The sequence below is a fragment of the Polypterus senegalus genome, chromosome 15, assembly GCF_016835505.1.
Source record: "Polypterus senegalus isolate Bchr_013 chromosome 15, ASM1683550v1, whole genome shotgun sequence".
Taxonomy (NCBI): Eukaryota; Metazoa; Chordata; class Cladistia; order Polypteriformes; family Polypteridae; genus Polypterus; species Polypterus senegalus.
The window spans coordinates 82,631,701-82,650,992 of record NC_053168.1 but is presented as its reverse complement, the minus strand read 5'-3'; the positions used below and the strand labels follow the sequence as shown (position 1 = coordinate 82,650,992).

At 38.0% G+C, this 19,292-nt stretch overlaps 1 protein-coding gene across 1 annotated transcript in view; it reads left to right on the top strand.

Moving 5' to 3' along the window:
• The window catches only part of LOC120515500 (E3 ubiquitin-protein ligase NRDP1-like), a 79,938-nt gene that overhangs the window by 27,239 nt on the left and 33,407 nt on the right, over positions 1–19,292 (top strand). The gene's annotated exons all lie outside the window — the stretch shown is intronic.

The window sequence follows — 19,292 nt, the reverse complement described above, 5'->3', positions numbered from 1 at the left end:
GGTAACAGCTTAAATTATAATACATCTGTTTTAGATTTCCCTTTTAACAAATTCTGACTTCACAAATTTCTTTTAAAAATGTTATGAAATGTTAGATTTTCCATATCACATTCTATTTTTTTCTAGATGTAAATTTGAGTACTAACTGTCACTGACAGACTGAGGAGATCGTTCCTCCCCTACACTATGCCACTCTTCAGTTCCAACCAGCGGGGTAAACGTTAACATTATACAGAGTTATAGTCTGTCTGTTATACCTGCATTGTTATCACTCTTTAATTTAATATTGTTCTTTATCAGTATGCTGCTGCTGGAATATGTGAATTTCCCCTTGGGATTAATAAAGTATCTATCTATCTATCTATCTATCTATCTATCTATCTATCTATCTATCTATCTATCTATCTATCTATCTATCTATCTATCTACCTCATACAATGAACAGATTTTTCTCATCCTATACTATTAATCTAATAATTGTACTATAATATAACCCTTACACCAGACAGGAACACTCCAAGTTATTTCATAGGCTTCTTTTTCAATATATACCATATTAATAAGGACAAGCCAGCAAAAGCATAAAATTAATAGAAAAACAAAAATAAAAAATGAAGAGCTTAATTTAGACACAGGTTTGCAGTTAAAATGTTATTTTCCACATTTGACCAACAACACTATACCTTTAATAAAAAATACAGAATAGGATATTCAGGGAGAACAACGCATATTTTAAATAAGTAACAAAATTATGATTTTTGCTAGCAAATCCATTCTGTGTTATATTTCAAGAGTGTGGTTTTCCAGTGGTATGTATACTTATATTACAATTAGTTATAGCCTTCAGGAGGTAAATTTAAAATTAAAACATTAAAAATGATTAAGTCAGTCTAATCAGCAGTTATATTGTAAACAACTGAAATGAGTTTTCAGTATTTGTGCAGTTATGTGCTGCATTTGGCAACAACATTTTCAAAAAAGTTTTTGTATAGCATGAGATCTGAAACCACTTGGACTGATTTTTCCATATCGAGACATGGAATATCTTAATTTTTACCAGATTTGTATTACATGTATAGATTCATTAAAAACAGTAATTAAAGTTTTTGATTCACACACTTTCTTAATGTCTTTTATGAATTATGCTTACCAAATGGAGTATTCAAATGCTACCTGTGTGCTGTGTATATTATGCTTATGTGTGGGTATTTCAGTTCGCTTAAATGAAGAAAATTTAAATTCACACCAGAAATAAGTTGTGTGATACTCCTTCCTCTGAAATTTGTTATAAGCACATGTTTAAATTACATGGAATATTACTGAGGCAACTTACAGAGTAATGGATTTTACAGATGTTGTAGCTCTTAGTGCATGTTAGTCAGACATGTAACTAAGGTTTTCAGTGTTTTCTGTACAAGTGACAGAACTACAGCTACTGCTGCTACTACTACATACTGATGGTTAGATATCCATTTTTTTATGTACAGCAGATATTCACATGCTACATAGTAAAATTAGGAACTATGATTAACCTTAAACATATACTGCTGTGAGCACTTATACTTTATTTGAGTGTGGTTTGAAACTGCCCTAAAAGTTATTATTGAAAACAAATGTTAGCTAACAAGGCCTCTGGCAGCTGTACTGGCAACTTATATGTTTTATATTCTAATGTTCTTATTAACTAGAGAGCTCTACATAAATGTCTCAGAATGAAATAAAGCATAAACAGTGTAACAAATGAGGAGATGTGATCAGAGATGGAAAATAACTAATATGTATTTAAATGTGCAATTACCAATTTGTATTATACACATGTAAGTATCCATAAGCCACAATCAGTTAAAACTGACTTACTCTCATAATGAAGTTATCTTAAAGGTGGACACGCCTAGGCATACACTAACATTTCATTAAGAACTAAAATTAATAAAGTGAATGTTAAACTGGATTGTAAGGGTTTGAAAATATTATATTTAACTATTATACAGTTTCATCCCTTGCAGTCTATATGAAAATGTCTTCTTTATAAGCTGGAATGAACAGATAGATCGATCGATCAATCTTTAATTGTGATTTGGGGGAAATTAGGGAAAATAAAAATACTAATATTAATAATTTGCTATATGTGACTGAAAGATTAAGTGTCTATATTTTAGTTTTTACCCCACTCTTGAAACTTATCTCTGGGTACAGGAAAAAAAAAACATTTTTCAGTTTAGGTTAGAATGCTAGTGGCAATGCAAAACAGTTTATTGACTAGGCTATGTAAAATTCAAAACGCCTAATGACTTCTAATTTAGAGGTCCCCATACATTCCTGTTTAATGAAAAATACCGGTTATTAAAATTGCAGTTGACTTCATTCAGTCTATCAGTTTTACATGACTAAAATAAAATAAAATAAATTAAATGACAGATGACACCTTGCATTCCTATGTGTTTAATGAGTGGAACAAAGTTTCAAATAGAAACAGCACTTTTGAGCTTGGAAAAAATGGACAAGAAGAGACAATGAAGAGATGTCATTGAAAAGCGTGTTCAAAACAAACACATTATGTAATAACATTACAGAAGGGAGCAGAACTATGAACTTATACTGATCGATATGCAATTGAAAATACTTTTTTTTCTAGCAATCCTAAAGTTATCTATCCTTTGCAAAGATGTGTTTTGATGTTTATTAATTTAATTAGAATTCTAATCAAAACCACTAGCTTAGAGTCAATCTTTTTAAGAATATTTAAAAGCTGCTTTGAGCTATCATGTGAGTTCAGTACCCACATTACAAGAAGTGAGGGTCAAATGCAATGCCAGTCGAGGGACAGGCAAGAGTGGGGTCGGCCCAGGCACAGTAAATATTGGAAATGAAGGCGTGGGATGTGATTTTCAGGATATCAAGTCATAGCCAAGTGTTGTTGGGTATTCAATGTGGGAATCTAAGAGGTGCATCTCTGCTGTTCACAGATTATGCTATCTTCCTGGCCTATCTGACTGATTTCCAGTGTGCTGTAGAACAGGCAACAGCTGAGTATGATGTGGTTACGATTAGAATTAGAACATACAAATCTTAAGTTATGGCCCTATTTAGAAATACTGCAAGCTCCATTGCAGGCAAGGATTGTGCATCTGACTGAAGGAAAAGACTGACTAACAACTCCATGCAGCAACAGCAGTTTTACAAATACTGTATTGGGTAATGGTGGCTGTCAATATGATGTTCAGTCTGTAGCAATGCTGTTGTCTATAGTCAAAGGCTTGGTGTAGTGACTGAAAGAATGAGATTTGGGAATACAAGCAGTTGTGTTGAGGTTCCTTTGTGGAGATTCTGGCTAACACTCTATGATGGTATTAGAAGCATGGCAGTACCATGGCTTGTCCGGAGGAAATATTTCTCTCAACTGTATACACACACGCACACACACATTACATATATATATATATATATATATATATATATATATATATATATATATATATATATATATATACATGCATACACACACACACACACACACACATACTGTACATATATATATATACATATATATATATATATATATACAGTAATCCCTCGCTATATCACGCTTCGACTTTCGCGGCTTCACTCTATGGTGGATTTTATATGTAAGCATAATTAAATATATAACTCTTTTCGCTGCTTCGCGGGTTCTGCGGACAATGGGTCTTTTTACTTCCTGTACATGCTTCCTCAGTTGGTTTGCCCAGTTGATTTCATATTGGCGGATGGCTGAGAAGCTAACCAATCGGAGCACGCAGTTAAGTTCCTGTGTGCTGAATGCGGTGTTAACCAGGAAGTCTCGTCTCGCTCATTCAGCATCTGTAAAGAGTTAACTTTTGTGCTCTTTTGTGTTTATCTTTGTGCATAGTCAAACCCTTCATTATGGCTCCAAAACGATCTGCTCCTGTTACTGCTTCAGGGGCTGTGCCCAAGCACCAACGGTAGATGTTAACGATTGCCGAAAAGGTAAATTTTTTGGATTTGTTGAAGGAAGGGAAAAGCTACACCACTGTAGGACGCCATTACAGCATCAATGAGGCTACGATTCTTTTTATTTAAAAAGTAGGAAAGGAATATAAGATCTACGGCCGCAGTGTCCTTTTAACCAGGGTGCAAAACGAGTTGTAAGTGGATATAATAAGGCAGTAGTCTGGATGGAATCTGCTTTAGGGATTTGGATTGAAGAAGAATAACGGCGGTGCTACACAGTTGCCTGAAGTGGCTCCTTTAGAAGGGCTGTAACGCTCTCCTTTGTTGTGCAGTAAAATTAAACTCATCATTATCAGACAAGTCCATCGTGTCATTGTTGGTGAGTAACCATAATTAATTTTCTACTGACAGTACTTAGTACATGTACGTACGTTTAGTGTCACTGTACACACATTTACTTTATACAATTTTTCTTGCATTGTACGTATTTATTGCTGGTGGCCTTTCTATTGTAATGGCTGTAACATATGTGATATCAGAGACACTCAATATTTAGGTTTTACTGTATATAAACAGTGTGTTTACATACATAATTTTCAATAGAGAATACAAAGGGATTATGCTGTATAACTGTGCAGGGAATATTTATAGACAGTGTGTGAGAGTTTATAAGGGCTTAAAATATATAAAAATAACCATACAAACATATGGTTTCTACTTCCGGATTTTCACCTATCGGGGGTCTGGAGCGCAACCCCGCGAGAGAAGGATTACTGTATTGTACACATGCATAGTACATTTTAAAAAATGCAATCACTTTTATTATTAACGTTTTACTAAACTCTAACGTAGCACAAACATTGTAATCTATACTAATAAAAGGCAAAGCCCTCACTCACTCACTCACTCACTCACTCACTCACTCATCACTAATTCTCCAACTTCCCGTGTAGGTAGAAGGCTGAAATTTGGCAGGCTCATTCCTTACAGCTTACTTACAAAAGTTGGGCAGGTTTCATTTCGAAATTCTACGCGTAATGGTCATAACTGGAACCTATTTTTCTCAATATACTGTAATGGACGTCACCTCCCACATAATCATGTGAACTGACTGTGACCGCAGTACGTAGAAAACAAGGAAGAGCTTCGCGATGAGAAGTAATAAGTCTCAGGGACTGAACCTAAAAAAGGTTGCCATTAATTTCAGGCAAGATTGCTTTTCTACTGGACAACTATACGTTGCATTCTCAAGAGTAAGCTCACGCAGCTTCGTCATATTACAACCAGAGTGCTGAACTGACAACGTGATATATAAAGAGAACTATAATAATCGTAATAAACGAACAATAAAACACCGGAGAACCCGTGGATTAAATAAAAAGGCAGCATCCTTGGTAAAGCAAGGAAAAAGGTTGGCTTTATATGTCGTTCGTTTATAAAACAGCGGAGAAGCTGTGTAAAGGCTACTTCACAAAAAACCAGCGGAGCGCCTTATATTGTCAGGCAGTCAGCTAAAGAAGGGAATTGGTAAATATCTATAATCGTGATAAACGAACAAAAAATAGCGTACAAGCCGCGGATTAAATAAAGGAGATGGGTACCTGAATAGTAAAGTAAGTCTCGAATAGCTATACAATAACTATAACAATCGTAATAAATGAACAATAAAACAGTACAGAACCGCGAAGCAAGGAGAAACGACGGCCTTATATGGCGTTTGTTTATAAAGCAGAGGAGAAGCTGTGTGAAGGCAGCTACAGAAAAAACCAGCAGAGTGCCACACTCTGAATGTATTCCTCGCATCACCATTATACCCTCTGATCTCCCATTTCAATTCAAATGCCTCGAATTTCCAGTAAGGCTCTGCTTCGCGATGACAATAAGTTTCAGGGAGAACTATAGTAAACGTAATAAACAAACAATAAAACAGCGGAGAACCCGTGGATTAAATAAAAAGGCAGCATCCTTGGTAAAGCTAGGAAAAAGGATGGCTTTATATGTCATTCGTTTATAAAACAGCGGAGAAGCTATGTAAAGGCTGCTTCACAAAAAACCAGCGGAGCGCCTTATCTTATATGAGCAGGCAGTCAGCTAAAGAAGGGAATCGATAAATATCTATAATCGTAATAAATGAACAAAAAATAGCGTTCAAGGAGCGGATTAAATAAAGGAGATGGGTTCCTGAACAGTAAAGTAAGTCTCGAATAGCTACACAATAACTATAACAATTGTAATAAACAAACAATAAAACAGTACAGAACCGCGAGGCAAGGAGAAACGACGGCCTTATATGGCGTTTGTTTATAAAGCAGCGGAGAAGCTGTGTGAAGGCAGCTACACAAAAAAACAGCAGAGCGCCACACTCTGAATGTATTCCTCGCATCACCGTTATACCCTCTGATCTCCCATTTCAATTCAAATGCCTCAAATTTCCAGTAAGGCTCTGCTTCGTGATGACAATTTTCTGCCACCCCCAGCAACAGCTGCTCGCATCCCAAGGGAGATATATATATATATATATATATATATATATATATAGATATAGATATATAGATTATATAGATACATATATAGATAGATATCTAGAGATACAGATATAGATATATATTTATATATATATCTATAGATATAGATATAGGTTCTTCGGGATTTTGCTATATACAGTATATCTATATATGTAGATACATATATATATGTATGTATGTATATATATATGTAGATATGTATATATGTGTATATATATATGGATATGTATATATATGTGTGTATATATGTAGATATGTATATATGTAGATCTGTATATATATGTATATATATGTGTCTGTGTGTATATGTATATATATATATATATATGTATGTGTATATCTATACTAATAAAAGGCAAAGCCCTCACTGACTGACTGACTGACTGACTGACTGACTGACTGACTCACTGACTGACTGACTGACTGACTCATCACTAATTCTCCAACTTCCCGTGTAGGTAGAAGGCTGAAATTTGGCAGGCTCATTCCTTACAGCTTACTTACAAAAGTTGGGCAGGTTTCATTTCGAAATTCTACGCGTAATGGTCATAACTGGAACCTATTTTTCTCAATATACTGTAATGGACGTCACCTCCCACATAATCATGTGAACTGACTGTGACCGCAGTACGTAGAAAACAAGGAAGAGCTTCGCAATGAGAAGTAATAAGTCTCAGGGACTGAACCTAAAAAAGGTTGCCATTAATTTCAGGCAAGATTGCTTTTCTACTGGACAACTATACGTTGCATTCTCAAGAGTAAGCTCACGCAGCTTCGTCATATTACAACCAGAGTGCTGAACTTCCTTACAAAAGTTGGGCAGGTTTCATTTCGAAATTCTATGCATAATGGTCATAACTAGAAGCTATTTTTCTCCATTTACTGTAATGGAGTTGAGCTCGAAAGCCGTGGAGGGCAGAGTTTCGTGTGACATCATCACGCCTCTCACGTAATCACGCACTACGTAGAAAACCAGGAAGAGCTACAAAAAGCGCTGAAGAAAACATGCATTATATAATTAAGAAGGCAGCGAAACAATTAGAAGCGAGCGAAAGTGACATATAAAACCATATACAGCGGCTCACGTGAACTGACGCAGTGCGCAGACAAAAAGCAACAGTTCCAAAGAGTGCTGAACAAAAACACGCTACGCTCAAATAGACAAACCACACGCCGTGGCGCAATAGTAGAGCCTTTGCCTGTGGCGCAGACGTCCGAGGTTCGATTCCTGAGAGGGGATGCACTAAGTATGTACGCGCGCTTCTTGATTCATTTTAGCCTCGCATCCCCTTGGTTTGAGACGTATGAAAACACATGCAGTTAACGCAGAAAGACAGATCACCAATTGAAGCTTTATGAATAATGGATACTTTATTCGCGATCAATGATTGTTTTGGTAAAGCCATACTCAGTGTATTCATTAGATGAACGGTAAAAAAGTAAGGGGAGGGTAACTTACTGAGGCACACAGGCAAAACCACAATAGCACGCGGGCTCGATGTACTGTAGTGCGCGTCAACTCGATCTGAATTGCATGATCACATTCGAAAAAATATTTCTTTTCAAGTTCTATTTAGTCCATATGTGTCAAACTCAAGGCCCACGGGCCACATCCGGCCCGGCGTGTAATTATATCCGGCCCAGCGAGATCATTTTATATACTGTATTATTGTTATTAATGGCCCGGGGATATGAAGCGCTGGTAACACAATAAACTACAGATCCCATAATGCAGCGCTTCAGCTGCCTTGCCGAACACTTACCGCGTAAATCAAGTCTAGCTTATGATGCTGCAAGTTATTGCGAAGCTAGCCCACACGATGCCAAAGAGAAAAGGTGATTCTGAACATAGAGCCTTTAAAAACCGATGGGAGGCTGAGTATATGTTTACTGACATTGCCGGTAAACCCGTGTGTCTCATTTGTGGAGCTAATGTGGCTGTAATTACAGAATTTTATCTAAGACGGCACTATGAGACAAAACATCTAGATAACCTGAAAGACCTGAATGCAATGCACAAGATACAGAAAGCAGAAGAGTTAAAGAAGAATCTGACACTTCAGCAGACGCGTTTTACCGTGCAAAATCACAAAGTGATTTCAAGTGAAGCTACTTTTATGGGAGACACAAATGCACCAGTGCAACTTGCCCCACTTTCCGTGTTCCAAGTAATGTTGAACCAAGTCGGCACTACGTTGTTCCCAAATACGCACTTTGCTGATAAACTGAACGCACTGCGCACTGAGTTCGCACGGCGCTTTGGTGGCTTTGAAGAACAAAAAAAGAATTTTGAGTTGTTTCGCAACCCATTTGCCATTGATGTGGAAACTGCACCTGTGCAGATTCAGATGGAGGTGATTGAGCTGCAGTGTAATGGCACACTGAAGGCAAAGTATGATACTGCACAGCCCGCACAGTTTATTCACTCCATTCCCGCACAAATGCTCCAGCTCCGTCTACATGCGGCTCGAACCTTGTGTATGTTTGGTACTACATATCTGTGTGAGAAGCTCTTCTCAGTGATGAAGACTAACAAAACAGCACACAGGAGTCGCCTCACTGATGAGCACCTGCAGTCCATCCTGAGAATCTCCACAACACAGAACCTCACACCAAACATAAACGAACTTGTTGCCAAAAAAAGATGCCAGGCTTCCAGCTCTCATAAAATGACATATGAGCAAAGACAACTGAATGATTTGATTTGTTATTGCTGAAAAGAACAAATTTTATTTATATTTCTAGGTTTTGTTATGCACCATGTTCATATTTTAATTTGTATAATTTTCACAGTATATTTTTATGGAGAGCAAAATCTTTTGGGATATTTAAAATTTAAGTTTTTTTTTATATAAAATTACATAAGAGTAAAGAAATTTGAATGTTTGTTCTTTTAACGTTTACTTTATTTCTAACTTGTATAATTTAGACAGGATATATTTGTATGGAGAGCAAAATATTATAAGTTATTTAAGGTTTGAGTTGATTTATTCCGGAATAATATTCTGTCAACTAAATAAAAATTCCTTCTATTTAAAATTTAAATAGAACTTGAACAGAAACGATAGTTCATAATATCCACGAAGACTTGCACGTAGGAGCGGGAGTCATCCGTTTTAACAAACAGCGTATTGCACTGATACGAAATAGCCTGCCCATTTAATTATTTAGGAATGGATAAATAAATTAAGATTTTGTACAAATAATGTTTTTCATTTTTCTTCCTTCATGGATTCTGGCACCCCCAGCAACAGTTGCTCGCACCCCAAAGACTGTATATATGTATATATGTATATATATATATATATATATATATATATATATATATATATATATATATATGTGTGTGTGTGTGTGTGTATATGTATATATGTATGGATGTATGTGTATATATGTATGTATATATGTGTGTGTATATATATATGTGTATATGTTTATATGTATATATGTATGGATATGTATATATATATGTTTATATGTGTGTGTATATATGACAGCAACACTCATAACAGTGACAAAACAATTACATTGACAATCATGTTACGTTATTTTCAAAATGTTTCCTTTTCTTTTTCATTACTTCTTTAACACACTACTTCTCTGCTGCGAAGCGCGGGTATTTTGCTAGTATATGTATATTTATCTGTATGTATGTATATATGTATATGTATATATATGTTGATATGTGTATATATCTATATATATATGTAGATGTGTATATGTATATATATATAGATATGTGTATGTGTACATATGTGTATATGTTGATATATTTATATGTATATGTATATATGTTTATATGTGTGTGTGTGTATGTGTGTATATATATATATATATATATATATATATATATATACTAGTAAAAAAATACCGACTTCGCAGCGGAGAAGTAGTCTGTTAAAGAAGTAATGAAAAAAAGGAAACATTTTGAAAATAACGTAACATGATTGTCAATGTAATTGTTTTGTCACTGTTGTGAGTGATGAGTGTTGCTGTCATATATATATATATATAGATATATATATATATATATATACACACACACATATAACCATATATATATACATATCCATACATATATACATATAGACATATACACATATATATATACACACACATATATACATACACATATATATACATATATATTGTGATGGATGGCCGGACATTTATCCCGGCCAATACCCCCAAGCCGCCAGGTGGAGCCCTCCTTGCAGCGTGGAGGTCCCCAGAAGACCAGCAGGGCATCATGGACATTGGAGTTTTTATGCAAAGCCCTGCTGGATGCCGTGGGGCCACAGGAGGAGCTGCAGGGAGGACCGAGGGCTTCTTCATGCCCTGTGACCCGGAGGTTCGTCACAGGAAGAGCGACGGACTTCCGGGTTGAAGAAAGGACTATTTACCCTGACCCGAAAGGAATAAGGACTTGTGAACTGTTGGGCAGAAACACTTCCGGGTCAGGAGGTATAAAAGGACTATGGGAACTCACAGACAATGAGCTGAGCTGGGTGGAAGGGTGGCAACGTGTCTGGGAGCTGGAGGATTGTTTATTGATTGTATTGGTGATTTATATGAGTATTGTGGTGGAGAGTGTGCTTTGTGCACTGTGGCGACAAAATAAAGTCAACTTGAGGACTTTTACCTGGTGTCTGGAGTCGTGGACAGGGGTTCAAGGGAGCGAGAGCGCCCCCTATCATTCACAATATATACATATCTACATATATACACATACATATACATACACACATACATACATACACACACATATATACACACAAATATATAAATATATACATACACACACACATATACAAACATATACATATATATACATATACACACACATATACTGTACATATATATATATATATATATATATATATATATATATATATATATATATATACATACATACACTCTTTGGGGTGCGAGGAACTGTTGCTGGGGGTGGCAGAATCCATCAAGGAAGAAAAATGAAAAACATTATTTGTACAAAATCTTAATTTATTTATCCATTCCTAAATAATTAAATGGGCAGGCTATTTTGTATCAGTGCAATACACTGTTTGTTAAAACGTATGACTCCCACTCTTACGTGCAAGTCTGCGTGGATATTATGAACTATCGTATCTGTTCAAGTTCTATTTAAATTTTAAATAGAAGGAATTTTTATTTAGTCGACAGAAATATCTTTGGTAGGAATGTAAGTTAAATGTAGGTGTGGACACTTTTTCTGTGTTGTTTCTTGTGACTGAAGACAGAGAGATGTGATTAAAGTTAGTAAAAATCTTTTATTAATACACACCAGGCAAAGGTAAAATGACAGAGAAGCACAGTCCTAGGACACCTGCCCTTCGTCTGCCTCGAGGGGTCGGTATCCCAAATCTTTTATAGGGCCTTTGTCTTATGACTTTGGTTGCACAAGAATTTCAAACCGTTACATCTTGCAACATTTTGCTTGGATCAGCATTTACCACATCCTTTAAGTTCATCAGTTGGTCACTTGTGGTTTTTTGTTCGTTAGGAGAAACAAGAAGTTGCACTTGCACTATAAAGACAGGTTCTGCGTGGCTCTATCATGTATACCAGATTGATCAAACTGATCAAACTATTTATTATTTTTCCACATTCCCCCCTTTTGAACAATCTGGGTATGACAAGGAATAAAGGAAAGTTAGACAGCGGAGGTAAAAAGTGGGGAAGGAGGAGGAGAGGGGGAAGGGGACGAGGAAACTGAAGAAGCAAATTGGAGTATATGTTCCTCATGTAGCATATAGGCCTTTGCCATAGAAGCAGTGAAATATTTGGATATTATATAGCGAATAAAAGGAATAATGCAGCAGCCAACAAGGAGAAGAACAATAAATACTACTGCCAAAGAAATAAATGCTGATTTTAGCCATTGGCCCCAGGACCCGAAAGTGGACGTAAACCACTGATCCCAAAGGTTAGGGATGCCAGAGTTAGCGGCAAGTTCATTAGAAAGGGCAGTGAGACCGGCTAATGCACGAGTGATAGAGCCATCAGGAGCAGTATTATTGGGAATGTAGGTGCAGCAAGTGTCTCCAAACATTGCACAGACACCACCTTTTTCTGCTAAAAGCATATCTAGGGCCAACCTGTTCTGCCAGGTCATTAGAGAGTACGATCCAACTGCTCATGAATTCCTTCAACGGCATCTTTTGTGAAGTTGAGGAATCGTTGTTGGTTATAATACAAATAATTGATCCAATCGACATTTTTATTGATGGTGATCTGAGGTATTATGGACTCAAACCCAGCAGCTACCTGATCACTGGCTTTAAATTTATCTGGGACTCCTCTGGGGACTCCTATGGAATCGATATATACTCCTGGGCGTGTAGGGAGAAACTGGAAGAAGAATCTGGGAGAGAACGGGTTCGGCGGGAAATAGTGGAGAGCTGGGAATAAGAGGGGTGATACGGAGAGTGTGAAGAGGGTAAGGTTAGTGATCGGAAGGGCATGACCAGCTGTATAGGGGCACAAGTGCCAGACCAATCGAAAGGCAAGATATCAAATAGTTTTGACCTGCGGCACATCCACCAAATATCAGACCTAGGGGTAGTTTGGGAAAGCAAAAACTTTGAAAGAGTGGAATTAAAAGAGGAGGAGTCAACATGGAAGGTCTGGGAGCAGAAGGAAGAAGGTAATTCTCCTACCCAAGCAGTTCCATTTGATTTAAAGCATGTGAAATTACCTTCGTGAGATTGAAACATGGGGGTAATCATATGATGGGTGGGGGGGAAAAGGGAAGATAGATTAGCACATTCAGAATTAGTGGGGATTTTGGGGCTAGTAAACAAGTAGAGAAGACAAGGTAACCCAGTGGGGTCAGAAATGTTGGATAGTGGGAAAGGGACTGTAGCTAAATGAGCAGCTGCACAAGCGTAGCAATGTGAACGGTTAACCTGCTGAATAGATTACCCACTGCAACCATCTATTTTGATCCCCAATGTCTGAAAGTGCTGGTTAAGGTATTTAGATGTTAACCTGTTACAGTGGTATAGGTGTCCTAATATATATATATACATATGCAGCTAAGACATAAGTTCCTGAATCATGCAGAGAAGGATTCTTCAGAGTAATGATTAATGGATTACAATGATTCTCGGCACACTCATGAGGGCGTGTCCCTTTAAAATAGAGAATCGAGTTTTCAGGCCATGCTGTGTAGCCTGCCAAGGTTCATAACCCCAGTCATTTGGTCCTGTATTTGCAAACACATCGCTCCAAAATCCACATTCAGAGTCCTCTGAGGAGGAACCTGAATCAGAGTCATACCAAGGATAGCTTACACAAACATATTTGTCAGGCCATTCCCATTGTTCCTGTCTGCCAGTACAGGGGGCAATTGCACAAAAATCAACCTGGTATGAGGCAGTTTTCTTCCACCTGGAAAGTCAGTGTCACCCGTGAAGTGGATAATGGAATGGAAAACAATAAGATTATGTATATTAAGGGTGCCATCTTTTGCAGTGTGAAGCGTGAATCCAGGCGGGCAATCCTTCAACCTTTACGGCGTGTGGTGTAGACAGAAGAACTTGGAACGGTCCTCTCCACCTAGGCTGATGCCAATGTTTCCTCCGGGTATCTCGAACCAGAATCCAGGTGCCCAAGGGAATCGGCGAGTCTTCAGATGGAGGGCTGGTTCTCCAGGCCTGATTAACCTGCTCGTGGACTTCCTTCAGGGATGCTCGGAGACCTGTAAGACTAGAAAGAAGATCATTGTCCACGGTATGCAGGTTCACATTTCCTATAACCATGCCAACGGGCATGGGTCGTCCGGTCAGAATTTCAAACGGCGATAGTCCCAATTGTCGGTGTGTCCGTCCCCTCAATCCCATTAGGGCCAGGGGCAGAGCGTCTGGCCATGATAAATTGATTTGTTCACAAATTTTTGCAAGCTTAGCTTTTAGTGTGCCATTGCATCGTTCTACGATACCCCCACTTTGTGGATGATATTTGCAGTAATGATGTACATTGATCTGCAGCCAGGTTGTTAATTCATTTATAATGGAATTCACAAAGTGAGTACCATTGTCTGTTTGTAACTTTTGCGGGATGCCCCATCTTGGAATAATTTCTTTAATTAGTGCCTTAGCAACTGTTTTAGCATCATTGTGCTTAGAAGGGAAAGCTTCTACCCATCGGGAGAACACATCGACAATCACAAGGCAATATCGGTAACCTCTAGACGGTGTTAGTTCAATGAAATCCATTTGGAGGTGCTCAAACGGACCCATTGGGTTAGGAGTAATGGCGGGACTTACATGTGTGCCTTTTCCTACATTAAACCTTTGACACAAGGCACATCGCTTACAGAATTGCTCTGCGTAGGTGGAGAAGCCTACAGCTTCCCAATGCTTTTCGACATCTTGAACCATGGCGTCTCTTCCGGCATGGTCGAGGCCATGGGCTATTTTTGCCATTCCTGGAAAAGAAGCTTTTGGGAGAAAAGGTTTGTTAGTTTGCTGGTGAGTCCAAACTCCATCAGAGAAGGACCCTTCTTTGGACCATTTTTTCTTTTCGATGTCCGTGGCTGCACTCTGTAGAGAAATAATTTGATTATCAGGGTCCTGGTCATTTCTCTGTTGAAATAAAGAAATTGGTGTGTTGCAGTATGCAGCCTTTTTTGCAAAATAATCTGCCAGTTCATTTCCTCTGCTGACAAAATCCTGCTCTCCTGTGTGAGCCTGACATTTAACAATCGCTAGCTTTGATGGTTTAGTTATGGCGTCTAAAAGGGATTCGATTAACTTTTGATGTTGGATGGGCTTGCCAGTACTGGTCTTGAATCCCCTCAATTTCCATAATGCCCCATGATCATGGCAGACTCCAAAAGCATATCTGGAATCTGTATAAATTGTTATGTTTTTTCCTTCAGACAGCTGGCATGCTCGAGTGAGCGCTATTAATTCAGCTGCTTGTGCACTTAAACTTGATGTAATTCGATTTGCTTCCAACAGGTGGTCCCCTTGGACCACTGCGTAACTAGTTGAAGGTGCACCGTTCTCTAATCGCAAAGAGCATCCATCCACAAAAATAATTTCTCCGGTTTCTAAAGGTGTTTCTTGTAGATCTACTCGTGGTTTCACTACTTCTGCAATTTTTTTCTGACAATCATGCGGTTCACCATCGCTATTATTTGGGAGTAACGTAGCTGGATTTAAGGTGGAGCATCTTTCAATCGTAACATTTGACAAAGTACAGAGTACATTCTGATAGTGTATTGCCCTAGCAGTAGTGAGATGTGAGGTCTTAGCCTGTAAGTAGTATAGAAGCGTCACTATTATACATCATCAGATTTTGACAGGTGTATGTCCCGCCCCCCTGGCATTTCCGGTACCCACCTGCTGCCACCTGGTTAATGGGCATTTCCCCCCGCGGTCTGATCTCTGCCTGTTTTCGTGTGCGCTGTTTGACCGGCATCGGACCTTTTGTCAGTCGTGCGCAAGGAAAATGGTCGGCCGATCTTAGCCTTGATGCTAAAACTGGGGCTGATCATCTTTGTGATCCGAGACAGACCTTTGGGAGCCTGTAAGGTGTCATAAAAGGTAAGTCATCAATGGGGCGGAGCAGACATCCTGCTCCTATCTGCTTGCAGCGCCCGGGGTGTGTACAGAGAGTACAGAGAGCGTGATTGACAGACCCCGGCGAGAGGATGTACAAGAAAACTTTAGAGAATCTATTACACACCCAAGGAACCTGGCAGTACAGCCCAAAACACCCCTTGAGCATCCCGTTACCTTGCCCACCTTGTAAAACCATGCCCTTTATAAAGCAAGGCATATTTCAGATACCAAAAGTGTTTTAAAACAACGTTTTATTCAATGATTCAAAAAAAGATGTCAAAGTGTCTTAAAAACAACAAATTTTATTGAAGCAAAATTCCACATAAAGCAAAATAAGATCTGGTCTTCACTTTGAGTTACAAATTGTTTGCTATACATTAAAATTGTTTAAACTATGACTAAAAGCTGGAGAAACAGCCGTAAAATAATCACAAAAGCTTAATTGTATAGATTTGCAATTCACTTGAAAAGAAAAAAAACACAAGAAAATGTATACATATAGGGTGCATAAATGAAAATTCAAAACCTGGTCCAACAGTGAGTCGGTAATACACCTAAAATAAAAATGTTTAAGCCAGCAAATATACTTTATATATTTATATTTCACTAAATTATGCAAACCTATTTTCTGTTTGGAACAGAGCCGACCACATAAAGCTGGTCTTCACAGGCTGAATCAGTTTTGCGTATGCATCAATGGGTATCTCTCCCTGCTCAAATTCAGCTATAACATCATCCACATCAATCTTGATAGCTTTACGAAAACAAGGGAGATTGTACATTTTAAACAAAGCACGCACACAGGACACAAATCTATCTTTTCTAGCCCTTTTGAGCATAAATAAGCTATGTCTATATGCAATAATTGGTTTAGTATATTACAAAATGTGTCCATCTGGTATGTATTTTTCTCTTGACATTCCATACATTTTTCCACTAAATGTTCAACAGAGCTAAACACATAAGCCCAAATGACTGAGCGACCAATATGGTCATAATGAATCTTTATTAGATATAATAAAAGGAGAAAACCTTCTATAGGTTGCATTACGTGTCACGCTGGGCAGGGACCTGGTTTTCCTTGTTCTAGCTGCCGAGTCTTGGTTCCTCTGACAACAGAAACAAAACACAAACAGTTAGCCGACAGAAAATATAACTCAAACAGATCTTGTTTAGCATGGATAATGCAATTTGCTTAGGTTTCTGTAAATTAATGTTGGTTTTAAAAAATAACAGTAATGGTGATTAGAGACAAGTTCAAAAGCTGCTGTCCGAATCTTGGACTTTGTTGCATGGTCTTTTGTATAAGCGAAAGTGTTTACTTCAGCAACAAACTGCTTCAGACAGTTTAGTATGAATTTTACTCTGTTTCACAATTCTTAAGCCACACAAGGCTTTAACCAAATAAAACACCGTGTGTATTAATCTTTAAATACTGATCTGTCGACAGATGCTGGAAACACAAGGGTGTATTTCCTCAGGATCACATTCTAGTAAAAGACAAGTGTGCCCATCCTGAGATTCGAACCCAAACGGCATGCTAAACAAGACCCAGTTAATACATCTTACACAGGTGCAGAACACGTAAGCTACAACAGACTTTACATAATGCTTCATTAAAATCAATCCGGCTCTGTGACTGCGATGGCTGACAAGTGTTTGAGAAAATACACAGGTCTTGAGACTTCCGCCTTGAAGTTGAACAATCTTTCACACTGTGCTTAAATACGTCACTGGCCATCGTCACTCTATGGGGGAAAAAAAGAAAAGAAATGTCAAGCAAAAAACGTGTTGGAATGGATGAGTGAACAATACACTTACAGTATGCACAAACAAGCACAGCTGAGGTTCAAGAGAAACAGAACAATTGTTTCAATGATCAATTACCAGTAGCAAGTAGATTTAGCAGAGATGTCTTATTACTCAAAATTCAATGATGGATATAAAATTTATCCTCACTTGTATCAATGTGCTCTCAAAATATGCTTGGGCTGTGTAAATAAAAGGCCAAGACAGTTTCTCTGGGTTTTAGTTTGATCTTTAGACAGGTCGAGTTCCTAAAAGCTACATACAGGCCAAGGCAAAAAATTTATAACACATTGGTACAAAAACTTCTAAGACAGAACAATATTGTACATTTGTCACGAACAGCGATGTAAAGGCCAGCATAGTAAAACGGTTCAAAAGCACCTTAAAATCCAAAATGTGGAAATATTTTACATATGCCAATACTTTTCGGTATATAGATGTCCCGTCAGACGTTCTGCAGAGTTATAACCACAGTTTACACACCACGATTAAAACAAGACCTGTAGATGTGACTCCTGAAAATACTGAGTGTTTGGAAAACAATCTATGGTAGGGCCGGGCAAAGAAAATCTACTCCGTGCACTTTGAAAATAGGTGATCATGTCCGAGTTTCAAAATTAAAAAGTGTATTCGAAAAGGCTATGAGCAGTGGTTTATAGATGAGATATTTATTATCGTTGACTCTTTTAAAATGAATCAAACCTGTCTATAAACTAAGGTTACCCAGGTGATGAAATTAAAGAGAGATTTTATGCAGAAGAGTTACAAAAAAATAAACCCCGATGCTAACCAGGTGTATACCGCATCCAGAAAATTCTAACCACTCACGGGCAGGCGTGGTAGAAACAAGCATGTGTTGGCAAAATGGCTTGGTTGGGACAAGAAATTTAACAGTTGGGTCAAGACTTCAGAAGTGAAAGACAAGGAGTTGAGAAACCAAGAAAAAATGTCTAAAGTCAGAAGTGCATTTTATATAACACTGCTGAGTAATTCATCGGCCAGAACTTTTCCCAACACAACAGCATCATTAACCATTCAGGTAGCCAAGACAATAAACAGCCCAGAGACTGGGAAGTGGCACTGGTGGAACTGACTTACCCAAAATGTTCAATTCCATCACCCAGGAAGCACCATTTACACTAATGAATGAGGAAACAAGAGAGTATGAAGTGACAGACCCAGAGACAGGATGTACCAGAAGGTTTTAGAGAGAGAATCTATTACACACCCAAGGAAACTGGCAGTGCAGCCCAAACACACCATGGGCATCCCATTACCTCAGCCACCTTCCAAACCATACCCTTTATAAAGCAAATCATAAAGTAAACACCAAGGTGTCTTGAAAACAATAACTTTATTGTATATTTCAAGGACACACAGTTTGCATCCTTTACCTCATGATCTAACCCAACCC